This window comes from Rattus norvegicus, chromosome X, assembly GCF_036323735.1.
Source record: "Rattus norvegicus strain BN/NHsdMcwi chromosome X, GRCr8, whole genome shotgun sequence".
Classification (NCBI taxonomy): domain Eukaryota; kingdom Metazoa; phylum Chordata; class Mammalia; order Rodentia; family Muridae; genus Rattus; species Rattus norvegicus.
The window spans coordinates 72689380-72702345 of record NC_086039.1 but is presented as its reverse complement, the minus strand read 5'-3'; the positions used below and the strand labels follow the sequence as shown (position 1 = coordinate 72702345).

The following is a 12966-nucleotide window of genomic DNA, read 5'->3' as shown; positions in this document are numbered from 1 at the left end:
GGTGGTGGACGCCAGTGTGAGCAGCGAGAAGGAAAGAAGAGTGGGCTAGGGACCTGAGTACTGGGCAAACAGCGAAGGCTCAGTGGGCTGCTGTAGGTTGTGGAGGGGCGCTCTGAGAGGGAGGAGCGCGGCGCATGCGTTGCAGCACAGTGCAGCGCTCCTGGAGAGGCTGTGGGTTCGTGGCATCCGCGCAGCGGCCGCAAGTGTAGCAGGTTTCGTACCCGGTGTTCATCGCCGTTAAGTCATCGCTGCTACCACCCAGGCGCGGCTCTATCCCGCCGCTCCCTCTACCCTCTCGGCACTGCCAGCAGTAAGAATTTTTGCTACGACACTCTCTTCAGCAGGAGGTAAAGGAGCGACGAAGGGCAAAAACGTAATATGGAGGGTGGAGGAGGGAACTTGGGTCAGGGAGATCCTTAATTTGTTCATTTTCTCCTTTGACGGGAGGGAGAACTGGAGGCCAGTAAGAACCCCAGCCCTCCAAAAGGATGTTGAGCATTACTTAATATTGGGAAAGATTTTTAGACTCTCTAAGCAGGTTTAAGGCACCTGAGCATCACTGTTTTCTTTGATATCTCCTATTTAAAACAAAACAAAAAACTTTCGAGTTCTTCATCTGCTACGGGTGAATCAAAAGGATGAGTCTTTAGGATTGGGCTTCATCCGCTTTTTTGTTTTCCTTGCGGGTGAGTGAACGTAGTTTGAAAGTGACGGCAGCAGGCCTCGAACTCGCGGTTATTCTCCTCGTAAAGCTGGGATTACAGGCGTAAATCACTACGCCGGGCTCTGACTCACTGGTTTAAGGTTGGAAGGTTTTTAGCTGTATTAAGGAATCCGTGTACCATGTAACCTCTCCCTTAGGTTGCTGACGGATTCCATTTGGATTTGGGATCTGCTTTATCACCTACGACGTCTTTTTAATTCCATATGTAGTTTAGTTTATCACAGTTAATCCTGTTAAGGAACGTTGTTTATGATATGGTTTAGACACTGGGGCACAACTTTGGCGAGAAACACGTGCAGACTCACCCGGCATGAGAATATATATATAATACATATATCACACACATATATATTATTAATATTCCACAGATTTCATCTCACCAGTGTGGCAGAACGCCGTAAAGATTTATACATATATATGTATATGTATATGTATATATATGTATATGTATATATCTTCACGGGAGGGGAGAATAGTAAAGATCGGCACGCTTTGCGCAGATCTCAAAAGAGTAACCATAGCACCAGATGGTGGCGCTCAAGTACTCTTGAGAGCCTGACGTGAGGGTTAGAGCTGCGCCGGCACGGGAGATCGTGGGCCCTTAGGCGAGGGTGGGGCAGAGGCAAGAAGGTGAAGTCACGCATGCTCCCTGCCTGCAAAAGTCTTCTGCGCGGGAATAAAAATGCGCATGCGTAAGTGGAAGCATGTCGCGGGTTTGAGTGAGTTTAACATTAGGGATCGAGAACTGCGCGTGCGTGTTGCCTGTGGCTTGGCTGGGAGGGCGGTAGGCGTGCAACGTTCTGGTAATTATGATTGCGAAATAGCGAGGGGTTCGGTAAGTTGTCTTTCGCCCAAATCGCCATTTTAGGCTGGGTGGACCTGTAGAGAGGGAATTCTAGCATTCTAGTAGTTGAAGGGATTAGTGTGAGTGGAGGATGTGGCCAAACCCACTGAAAAAAAAATCACTCCAGAATCTTAATCTCTCCCTGGTCAGTCTGATAATGGGAATTTTAAAATGCAGAGGAGATAGTGAGGCTGTGAAGGGTTGCTGCCGCAGCGCAGCGCGTTGCGCTTATAGTCCAACCACATTCAAACAATGCCTATGCGAAAGACTCCTGAATAATCCTGGCCGATCTTGGCTAGCCACAGACTCATTTCACCAGAGCAGCAGAACGCAGTGACCACAGTGAAGTACCTTACCACTGTACGTCTGCCCAAAACCCTTGGGGTTTTCTCCCCTACAGAACATAGAGGAGAGGATTTTGGTGTGTTTCTGAGTTACATTGGTTGAAACCTAAGATCTGAGCAAACCACCTCCTGAAACTCTGACAAGCAGAGTCACATCAGTGTCACTACACTGAAAAGGAAAGGCAGTGGTGATAGGAAAGTGTCCAGGGCTTACGTTTGTGTGGCCCCCTTTCTCTTCTGTAGAACTTTCTGCATGATTTGGTCTGAGGAAAGGTGAGAGATTGGAGGTTGGTTGTTTGGTTTTGTTTGGCTGCTGAACTGTTGTGCTTTTGAGGATTGCTAGTGAAAATCTATAGTTAATTGCTTAAAACTAGTAATTTAGCATTCAGTTATAGGAAAGGGTAGAGCAGTGTAAAATATCTTTCCTATTAATCCTGCCAATCTTTTGCAGTTCCAGTTTCATCTCTGGGCCCGTTTATCAAATAATTCACGTCCAGGTCTACAGTACTTACTAGCACAAGAGACCAGTATAAAGGTTTTACATAACGCGCTAACATTAACTTATTGCATAGTCTCCACAATCCTATGGAATAGCTAAAGTATTACTCATTTTATTACAGATGAGAACTTTGAGGAACACACAGATTAATTTGTCTAAGGTTTTATAGCCAATTGAATGGCCAGGGCTGGTTATTTCTCAAGGTTTTATTGCTCCATAATTCTGTGTTGTTAAACATTCCTTATCCCTTATATTGAAGGGACACATTTAAGAGAGTTATTTCAATTTTTGTCTGAAACCATAAACCTTAGCCAAAGCATTAAGAAAGACGGTTTACTGTTTTTTACCTCAGTGCATAGTATTTGGTTACCCAAATGGGAGATAAAAAGTGAGTCGTGGATGTGGAACCTGTGGGGCTGGCTCTCCTTAGTGTACAGTTGTCTTCTGTATTTTTTGTTCTGCAGAGGGTATAAAATGGCCGACTGCAGGATGCTGGACACACTCTTGGTTTTGCTTGATTCGTGCTACGGTCCAAGGCTTTAAGGCAATCAATCCCACTTGCTGCAGACAGATTTTTTGGAAACCTTTTATTGATAATGTGTTATATGTTAGTCATCTAATAGTAAAGAATGGCTTTTGTTGGTGGTATAAGAAAGAAAAATACTAGTTAAAATGATTTAGTTAGATCCATTTCCATGGAATTATTATATCAGATGGTATGAACATCTTATCACTTGATCAAATCATTGCTAAATTCTTCCCCAAAAGGTTGTGTCAGTGTTTACTCAGAAGTACTGCCTGATGGATTTAGATAAATTGTGTAAAAAAAAAAGCCATCCTTTTTAATTGGTGAAATTAATTACATTTTTTCTTTGTATGTTTCTCAATTTTATCTTTACTCATGTGATATTTCATATCTTACTATCTGCTGAAGAAATATTAACTTTTACTGTTTACTGCCCGTTATTCTACTACTCAGATTTCTATAACATGAATAAATAAGTACGTGTTATTATTATTTGACATCTCATCTTTTTAAATTTTGGGGTAATAGAGATTTGAGACCATGTGGTCAGATTTTATTTTCTCCCATTCTTCATTTGAGTAGGTCTCCACACAAATTAAATACTCACTGTGGCTTTGTCTGTGGATAACCATTCAGAAGAAAAAGCTAATAGCACCCAGAGATAGTGTTAACTAGATTGTTTACTAGTTTTCTTTGTGTATTTTTCTGTACAGTTGATATACTTCATATTATATTTTCTGTTTAACATTATGTTCATAATTTTATATTTGTCATTCAGTGGTTTCATATGTGTAACTATACAACTTTTTAGTAAATTATTTAATGAAAGTCTTTTGGTTTTTATTCATTTTTGGTTTCTGTTTCTTTTTTTAAACTTATTATTATTACAGGGGTAGGGGGCATACGTACCATGGTATGTGGAGGTCAGATATCAGCTTTGAAGTTAGTGTCTTACATCATTATGTGACTTTTCAGGAACTAAACTCAGATTGGTCATCAGGCTAAGATTGCCCTGGTTTGTTTATTTCTTCATCAAGGTCCAGAATTAGAATTACTCATTAAAGATTAAAATAAATGTTGGTCATAATTGCTTTCCAGAAAATTATATAATACTTTGCACCTAGTCATTTAAGTACTTAATTTTTTCTCACTTAATACGTAAAAGAATAATATGTAAAAGTTACTTTGAAGAAATATGTATTTTGTTTGGAGACAGGGTCTTACATATACCAGGCTGGCATCAAAATGGACAGTGTTGGAGAGCATGATATAAACTACTGATCCCCGTGCCTCCCTCCTTCATTACAAATGTGTACCACTAGTCCTAGTTCTTTTTTTTTTTTCAGGATATGAAAATTTATTACTGTTTCCATTTTCAAGATTTTATGATCTTGGTCTCTCCTTCTTGCCTTTTGTACAGAGCCAAAAGAGACACATTGGCTACTTTAACCACCTTAAGGCGGACTCCAGGAATATCACCCATGGCATGGCCTTTGTGACCTAGTTCTTGTTTTAAAATAAAGTAATGAACTCATAGATGTAGTGGGTCCCCAAAGCCGGGTCTCAGTGTAACTGCCAATACTATATTACAGTCGTTTGTTGGAACAAGCCTAGAGCGTCAGCTCAGTGGCCAAAGATGCTGAGTAGCTAAAGCCTGAGCACTTGCGCTCAAACCCAGACCCACAGGCTTTGATGAGATCCCACTCCTGAAATTCTGATCGTCACATGCACCTACCTAAAAAGTGGTGTGGCAGGGTGGGAAGAGCGCTAGCTCAGTTGGTAGAGTGCTTGCCTAGAATGAACAAAGCTATGGGTTCAATTCCCAGCAGAGCATAAAAGCTGAGATGGTTGGTGCACATGTTTGTAGTCCCATCCCCCAGGAAGTAAACATGAGGCTTAGGAGTTCAAGACCATCCTTTGTTACATAATTCATTTAAGTCTAACCTGAAGGGGTACATGCACCCTTTCCTTAAGTGTTGAAACCAAGCATGGTCCATATGCCTATAATCCTAGCACTCTAGAGAACCAGGCAAAAGGGTTGCTGTGAGTTGGCTACATAACAACCCCCAACCCCCACCTCGGAAAAAAAAAAAACCCTCTATGGAACAGAGAATTTCCATCTCTCCTTTGTAAAACCATCTGAACAAACCAAGGAACCTTTTTTGGTTTGTTTCAGAATAACAAAATTACTACTAAAGATTTGCTGTTTCAGACTTGTTCAGAGTCATTACCAGACTTTTGTTGTTTTTGAAGGGAGGAATCTACACTTGACAGTAAGGATTGTAGTGTTTAATATTCCAGTTTGAGTTCAGTTAAACTTGCTTATATCTGCCATACTAAACACTTAGTGCTGCCTACAGAGAATATTGTAAAGAACTGGTGAAATGCTTTTAAAAAGACAACTACAGCACCATAAAGAGAAGAAAGGAAGCCAAACAATTAAAAACAACAAAACAACAAAAATCCCAAAGCAGAAAACCCATCATCATCCCTGACACTGTTTTATCCTTTAAACCACGATAAAGTAAAAGCAATAAAAGTAGAGAGTCGTTGCTTTAAAAGTTGTGCAAAAGTGTACATGATACATCTTTTGCTGATGGATCCTCGGGGTTAGGAGCATTTTTATTTTTAAAAGCCGTGCAGAACTATGAGTTTGCAATACTAGGCACTGCTTGCTGATCTTTCAAAATGCTTAAACGTTATCATCAACTTGTCTACATTAAAATATACAAATTTAGGCAGGAACTACATGTCAGATGCTGCCACTAGTTATTCTGGATTCTTTCAAATTTAAAGTCCCTTCCCCAAAGATGGAATCGGAGGGTCAGTACTGACCACGTGAAAGTAACGCTTTGTTCTCTGCCATCCTGCACCCCCTCCCTCCCCGCACTGTCCTTTTGAGGTTATGCGGGTGGGGCTGCTGACTTCCATCTTCCTATGCACGCAGAAGGACAAAGCTTAATCTTAAGGTTTTCACATACTAAATGATACTAAATGCTGTTCTCATCTAATTTTGGTTTAAAGCCGGAAACTTGCTCCACTAGCAAACTGATTGGCCCTAAAGATCCCTCCCTGGTGGAGTGCTGAACCATTTTGTTGGCTCCGGCTCGCTCGCCTCACACGCGCGTGTAAGGGCTAGGATCCATTTCCGGGTGACATTGCATCTAAGGCTCCTCGGGAAATGTAGTCTCTGGTAGTGCGCGGGCTGAGCCAGCAACCCCCGCCCCCCCCGCACTCCCCCCCCCCCCGCCTCCGCCTCCGCCTCCGCCGCACGGAGGAAGCTTCTTTTCCCGCGCTAGATGCGCGCCCTAACGCGTGAGCACGGGTGGCAGAGAAGGAAGTGACGAACCGCGGTAAGGCCCGGACTTGGAGAAGGGGGGGCCTCCCAGAGCTGGGGTGCGCCTTGCAGCACGTGCTGCTGTGGCTTTTCCAGATGTTAGGACTCACGAATAACTTTTTATAGTGGTAATATCTCCTTAAAGAGACTATTACTGTTGCTGAGTTTTGAAAAGGGAGTGAAATGTGTTACTTGCTTGCTTCATTTTGGCTTTTAAAATACAAGTGAATCAGATGTTCTCAGACTTTGTGGGAAGAGTGGCCAGTATTTTTTGATTCCTGAACCTAGTTGCTCCTGATCCATATACACTTTGCTTAGTTAGGCTTATTAGATACCGTGGTGTAACTGTATTTTTACTCCATATGTATGTTTCATCTATTTTGCATTTCTTAGTCTTTCCCTGTGTGCTCACGTGCGCATTATATCGGTGTGTGTGTGTGTGTGTGTGTGTGTGTGTGTGTGTTACGTTATTTAACATAACCATTGAATGTCTCGTCCTCCTGTCTCCACTTCTCTAGTGCCGGGATTGCGGCTGGCATTGCTACCTCTGGTTTTTATTTTTTCTATTTTTTACGTATTTCTGGATCAGCCTCACTTAACATGGCTCAGGCTGCTCTGATACTCCCTATTTAATGCAGGCTTGCTGCTAGTTGTAAGGATCGTTGTGCCTCAGAGTCTCTCAGAGTCCCACGGACTAGGATTGGATTATAGACCTAGCAAATGGAACTTTTAAAAAGTCACAGTAGGCTGCAGATTTGGGGTTTTAAAGGTGTCAGGTAAGCTTAAGTGCTTTCAACTACATCGTTACACTGACTTTAACCGAGTTAGTTGTAACCTCTTATTTTTCAGTATTTTTCTAGCTGTAGATAGTATTAAATAAGCTTTGTATGTAATGGGTTGGATATACTGAGTTAGGGTGGGGTCGTGCTTTACAGAAGGTTGATGGAAGGCGTTCTTTTTGAAGCTCTGCTCTTGTCTTCAGCATTCTACCCCAGGCCAGCATCTGCTACTTTAATATAAGTAGAATCCGGAATTAGGGACATTTGGAATTATTTGAAATGGCCAAAGGGGGGGGGGGAATAAAGCATTTAACCCTTTATTTTCCCCATCTCCAGTTGCTACAGCCTGGGCAGAAATTTTACATCAGCCAGCATAATACAGTTTGCATTTAGTCAGACTGTATTCTGTCTGGGTACATATCTGCTTTCCTATGAGGGCAGGGGAGTTCCATTTCTAAAGCTCATTCTGGCATATTTGTAGGCCTCAGTAAATCTTTATTGGATGAGTAATTAATTAGTCCATCAGCAAGCCTCTGTGTGCCTGGTAAAGTCACCGCTACAGGTTTTAGACTGTCAACTGTCTATTCAAATGGTCAGACACTTTACATTTCTTTCTAGTTATTTTGTCGGGGATTTTTCAAGAGACAGTTCTCTTTTTGTGTTTGAATCTCTGGCCTTGATATTTGCACTTTTCCATTGTTGGTACGGCTAACATTTATACTTTTTTTTTCCTTTTTCTTTTTTTAAACTCTTTTTACCTATTTTATTGGCTGCAGACCCGGCCCAGCATCTTCTTGAGCTCCTCCTTGAGGTGGATGGGCAGCTGCAGGTGGCACAGGATGATGTGCATCTTTTCACACGCCGCATTGCCTGCTCGCTCGCTCCAAGATCGCTGGCTCCAAGATCTCGCCTGTCAGGTTCTCCAGCACCGCTGCCAGGTACACAGGCGCCCCCGTGCCCACGCGCTCTTCGTAGTTGCCCGTGCACATCAAGGAATGAGTGAAAGCGGCCCGCGCCAAACTGCAGGCCCGCGCCAAACTGCAGGCCCGCGCCAAACTGCAGGCCCGCGCCGAACAGGGAGCGAGCGCAAGTAGGCCTTGGGGTGCACCTGACTCCCTGGAGCTTCCACCGACTCATACTGCACGCCAGATATTCACTTTATTGATGGGGCCCGTATGCTAGCTCTGAGACATCCTTACGGCCCAGTATTTGCCATATGGCTTTTTTTCATTGTTTTCATTTCTCATTCGACCCCTGCCACCGCCACCGTGACCGCCACCACTACCGGAGCTGTCCTTAGCTCCTTAGCCATCCTTAGCAGGTCTTTAGACCCCTATTTTTGTAACGGCCTCTACCTCAACAAATGCTTCTGCCACCAGCCTTTGTTTTTTGGGTTTTTTTTGTTTTTTGTTTGTTTTTTTTTCTTCTGGAGATGGGGTTTCTCTGTGTAGCCTTGGCTGTTCTGGAACTCGCTCTTCAGATCAGACCTTAGTGTTACTGATGCAATCTAGTGCTTCCAAAAGTTAAATGAACCGTTTACCAACTGAACTACGCCAACCAAACTACGTTATCACTCCCTGCTCCCTTTTTTGAAAAGTTTACATTTTTGACCTAGGGTCCGGATGTAGACCAGTCTGCCTTTGAACTCCTGATCCTCCTGTGTCAGCCTCTAAAGCTTGCAGGCATGGGCTAGCGGACCTGGCACTAAATTACTACTAGTTTTGTTTTTAACCTTCATTTTTATCTGTATAGGTGTGTGTGTGCCATGTACTTGAAGTGCCTGATGACTCCAGAAAAATATACTGGAATCCCTGGAACTGCATTACAGTAGGTGGCGAGCCACCATGTGGGTGCTGGGAGAGCAGCCACTGCTCCAAACTGCCAAAGCCATCTCTAACATTTTTGTTGTTTTGTTTTGTTTTGTGAGACAGGGTTTCTCCGTGTAGCTCTGGCTTGCTCTGTAGACCAGGCTGGCCTCAAACTCACAGGTCTACCTGCCTCTTGTTTCTGAAGTAGTGAGTTTAAAGGAGTTTACTGCCACTGCCCACCTACCCCTAACTCTTTTTAATGCACTAATTTCTTCTTAAATCAAGTCAACACTTATCAGTTACATGTTTTAGAAATGGTTGTGGAGAATGGGGTCAGGTTTATAATTTTTAAAAAACAAACTAGTTTTTTTTTTCTATTCTCTGTATGTAGTTGTGAAGATATCCCCACTTCAGATGCAGCAGCTGCACTTGTCCAAAGCTGCTTTATAGATAAACCCTTGGGCACATTTCCAGCAATAATTCTTCTTGCAGGAGCTGGTGCAAGAACAGGATTCATCTATGGCATGGGAACAGTTGGTGTCCACTAGGAGTGAAGGCAGCAGTTTGGGGACAGAAGCGAGACCAGAGCCAGAATGCTAGGAGAAGGTCTAATCGAAGTTTCTTATTTTTTTTAGCAAGAGAAACCAGGAGTGCAAAGCTCCTCACTTATTCAGATTTATTTTGCTAGCCAGCTGGAAGAGTAATGAGTTCAGAGCCCATCCCTGACCCAAGAGCAAAAGCACTGTTTTGTTAGTCTGCCTAAGAGTTTGTTGTGATTCATTTTGCTACACTGAAAAGTGAACGACCTAGAAATTAGGTGCAAGAAGGTTTTTTTTAAAAAAAGGTGAAATAAAATAAAACAACTCTGCCTCAGGGTTCAGCTTTGTAGGAGTCCAAGGCCTTGGCATTGCCACCTATCACCAAAGCAAGAATTAAAAACAACACCCCGCCCTAATGGGGTTCGAGGTTGAGGATCTAGGCCAGTGTTAGCTTAATACTTTTGTCATGAGTTCATTCTGGAGGTAAAATGGTGGGATGGGCCTCACAGTTTGATATTTCAAACTACTTTCAAATACCCACATAGAATTCCTAATTCCTAGATTTCTAGGGGAATTTCTACTATATTCGCTTTATCTTATTCATTCTTGATTGCTGGACTTTTTTTAAAAAAAGTTTATTTTAATCTCGTCTGTATCTATCTGATTTACCAGTATGCAGAGAAACTGCGTCTTTTGATTCTTATATTGAAGTATTAATTAGCACAGCCTAACTAAATACATAAGCAAATCCACCCGGGAAGGAGTGGTGATAAGCAACCACGCAGCTTTTGAAAGAATGGCTTCTGCGCACTGCTTGCTGAAAATCTGTACGAGGAAAGGAAGAAAGTGTACGGCCAGGCCTAGTACTTTGCACTAGGCGGGCTCCTTCCCTTCTCTGCATCCAGTACTTTGTCCTGGTTAAGTGTCTACACCCAAAGTCTACATTGAAATGCCAATGAAGGTAGGTAGACTTAGCATTAGCATAACTTGAGATTCTAGTAATGGGACTTTAAAATCACACTGCGGTAGTTTTCCTTTAGTCAATTTGGGTAAGTTAGAAAAGAACAAAAATCCTGTAGTGGTTTCTTTACACCTAGGTAGGAGGTCCCAGTGGGGTATAGACAGAATGGCTTTGGGCTATACAGAGAAGCCTTGCGCTGAAAACAACAAACAACAAACAACACAAGCAAGACCCGCTGTTTATTTTTATCTTGAACTCTGGTTACCTCTGTGCTTGTTACCTTAATTTAAGTGGAAGGGCAGGAACCATGTCATCGTCCCCTGTTTATTTCCCTTATTAATAAAGATTTATATTCATTTCCCAGTATATGTGCCCAAGTATGCATTTAGGAATATACAAAAAGGTTTAAGGATGGGCATGTTCAGTTTCGGTAGCAGTAAATAGTGGAAAAATGTGTTCATGAGTAGGAAGGTTATTAAATAAAACTTGGTATGTTTCATGCACAATATCAAAGCCACTGAAAATAAAAATATTCCCAACACTTGGGAGGCAGGCACAGGTGGATCTTTAGAAATTCAAGGCCAGTGTGATCTATGTAGCAAGATCCAGACTAGCGAAGACTACATTAGTGAGACCCTGTCTCATAAATAAATCAATGTAGAACAAACTTTAAAAGTAACAAAGCTAATGTAATATAGATTTTACTATTAGATTTGCTTAGGAGACAGCTAGTCACAAAAAGTAGAATTAGCAAATGGAGGTTTGCTTCTAAAACTCTGCAAGGTAGTAGATAATGGGGCCTTTTAGAAATAAGCATTTCTGATGCTAGAGTGTAAATGTTTATCCACCAGGATTGACCAGCCTTTAGGCCCATTCACATAACAAAAGGAGAGAATCTTGGCTTAAAATGAGCTCTTAAGCCCATTCCCAGGGACTATACCTCTAGCAACTCCAAGGGGGCAGTATAGGACCGCAACACATGTGAAGGCCTGGCTTGCTATAAAGTTCTTAGGTTTCTTTTTGGGGGACAGGAGCACAATTCTGACAGATGAGAAAATCATGCTGGATAACAACTGTTTGAAAGGAACGACACTGGTGTGCTTAAATAATTTTGGCTAGCCTTTAATTCCAGCACTGAGGAGGCAAAGGTACGTGGATCTCTTCGAGTTTGAGGCCAGCCTGATCCAGAAGAAGGGAAAAAACCAAACAAACAAAAACCCAAAAATATTCTGGCACTATCTTTGCTGTGTAAATCTCTATCTGTCGCAGTGGCAAGACTAAAACTCTCCAGTCTCTGTGTATTATTCCAAGTGTAACCTGGGCTCCGGAACATAAAAACGGTTTAAGGATATGGTGAGTGCATAAGACCAAGGTGTGTGTACATTTTTCTTTTCAAGGCCCCTCTTGTTTGACCATGAGCCAGAGCCAGACAAGTGGTATTAAGGAGCTTTTCCTTTACTGACAAAGTGGGAATTATTTCTATAACAAATTAATCCTAGCACCTAGGAAGTCGAGGCGACACAATTGGGAGTGGAATCATCTTAGCTACATAGAGTTTAAGGCTAATCTGGGTTACATAAGCCATCTCAACAAAGAAAATGTCTCGGGATGAATGTTGACTTAGATTACATTATAGTAATCAGAGAAAGTCACTACAGAACAATAAACATAGTTGGTGTAATTTTTACATGAAAGTAGTTGGGAAAAATAAACTCCATGTCGTGGACGTTTCAGATGGCTTTGGTTTTGTCCTTTATTAAAAGAGTGTGATCTATTTTGTCTTCTTTTACAAGGTGTTGAGCAAGGCCTCATATTCAACATGGTACTCTATCACTGACCCCAATCCTCTAGTCACCCTGTGATGAGGTTTTATTATGATTTGATATTTTATTATGATTTAATAAGATACTAGGTATCTTATTAACTCGGCTCTGCACTCCGAGGGACTCAAGTGTGCAAATCTGTGCCATGCAGCATTCTTGCATCTCACTTAAGGCTCTTCTTCAGTGGAGTGACCTCAACAGAAAAGGAGTAAATAAAGGTGGTCACAGAACTTGGAAGCTGAGGACCTTTGTTTGGAAAAATGGCTTGGAACGTGACAGAAGGGAGCGATGGTAACAAGCTCATTGCTTTCAGAGAAAGGCACTGCCCAGTGGCAAGCGCAGTTTTTTTTTTACAGACTACAGTTTATACTTGACACGCATTGCCCTGTGAGGGCATGTCCACATCCTTTCTCTCGCCCTTGGCTCGGGAGATTATACATGGTATTATCAGGAGTGGCAGCAGCTGCTCGTGGCTACATAGATCTTGCTCTTGTAAATAACAGCTTTAGTTTCCCATCAGTGAGGCACCAGCCTTTCTCCACCTACGGTGAGAGAACTTTGACTTGAGGTTTCGTGCCCATTAGTAGATTAGAAAACAGATAGTGTTTGGGTGGTGGATGACGATATGCAACTTAAGCTCGGGAATCTGCCTGCCTCTTGGCCTTCCTGGGGTTTAAGCTGAGAAAAGCTTTCCTTATGGAGAAACAAGAGACTTAGCAGTTTTAACAGATGCTACCAACAGGTAGTAAGAAGTTAATAGCTTAGGCTCTGGGTCATTGCTG

General features: G+C 42.3%; 2 long non-coding RNA genes across 3 annotated transcripts in view; one reads left to right on the top strand and one right to left on the bottom strand.

Annotated features, from left to right (window-relative positions):
- The window catches only part of Jpx (JPX transcript, XIST activator), a 153725-nt gene that overhangs the window by 28542 nt on the left and 112217 nt on the right, over positions 1–12966 (bottom strand). The gene's annotated exons all lie outside the window — the stretch shown is intronic.
- The window catches only part of Ftx (FTX transcript, XIST regulator), a 41986-nt gene continuing 35268 nt past the window's right edge, over positions 6249–12966 (top strand). The window contains exon 1 of the long non-coding RNA NR_130116.1: positions 6249–6290. This is a non-coding gene — a long non-coding RNA (FTX transcript, XIST regulator). The remainder of the gene's footprint in view (positions 6291–12966) is intronic.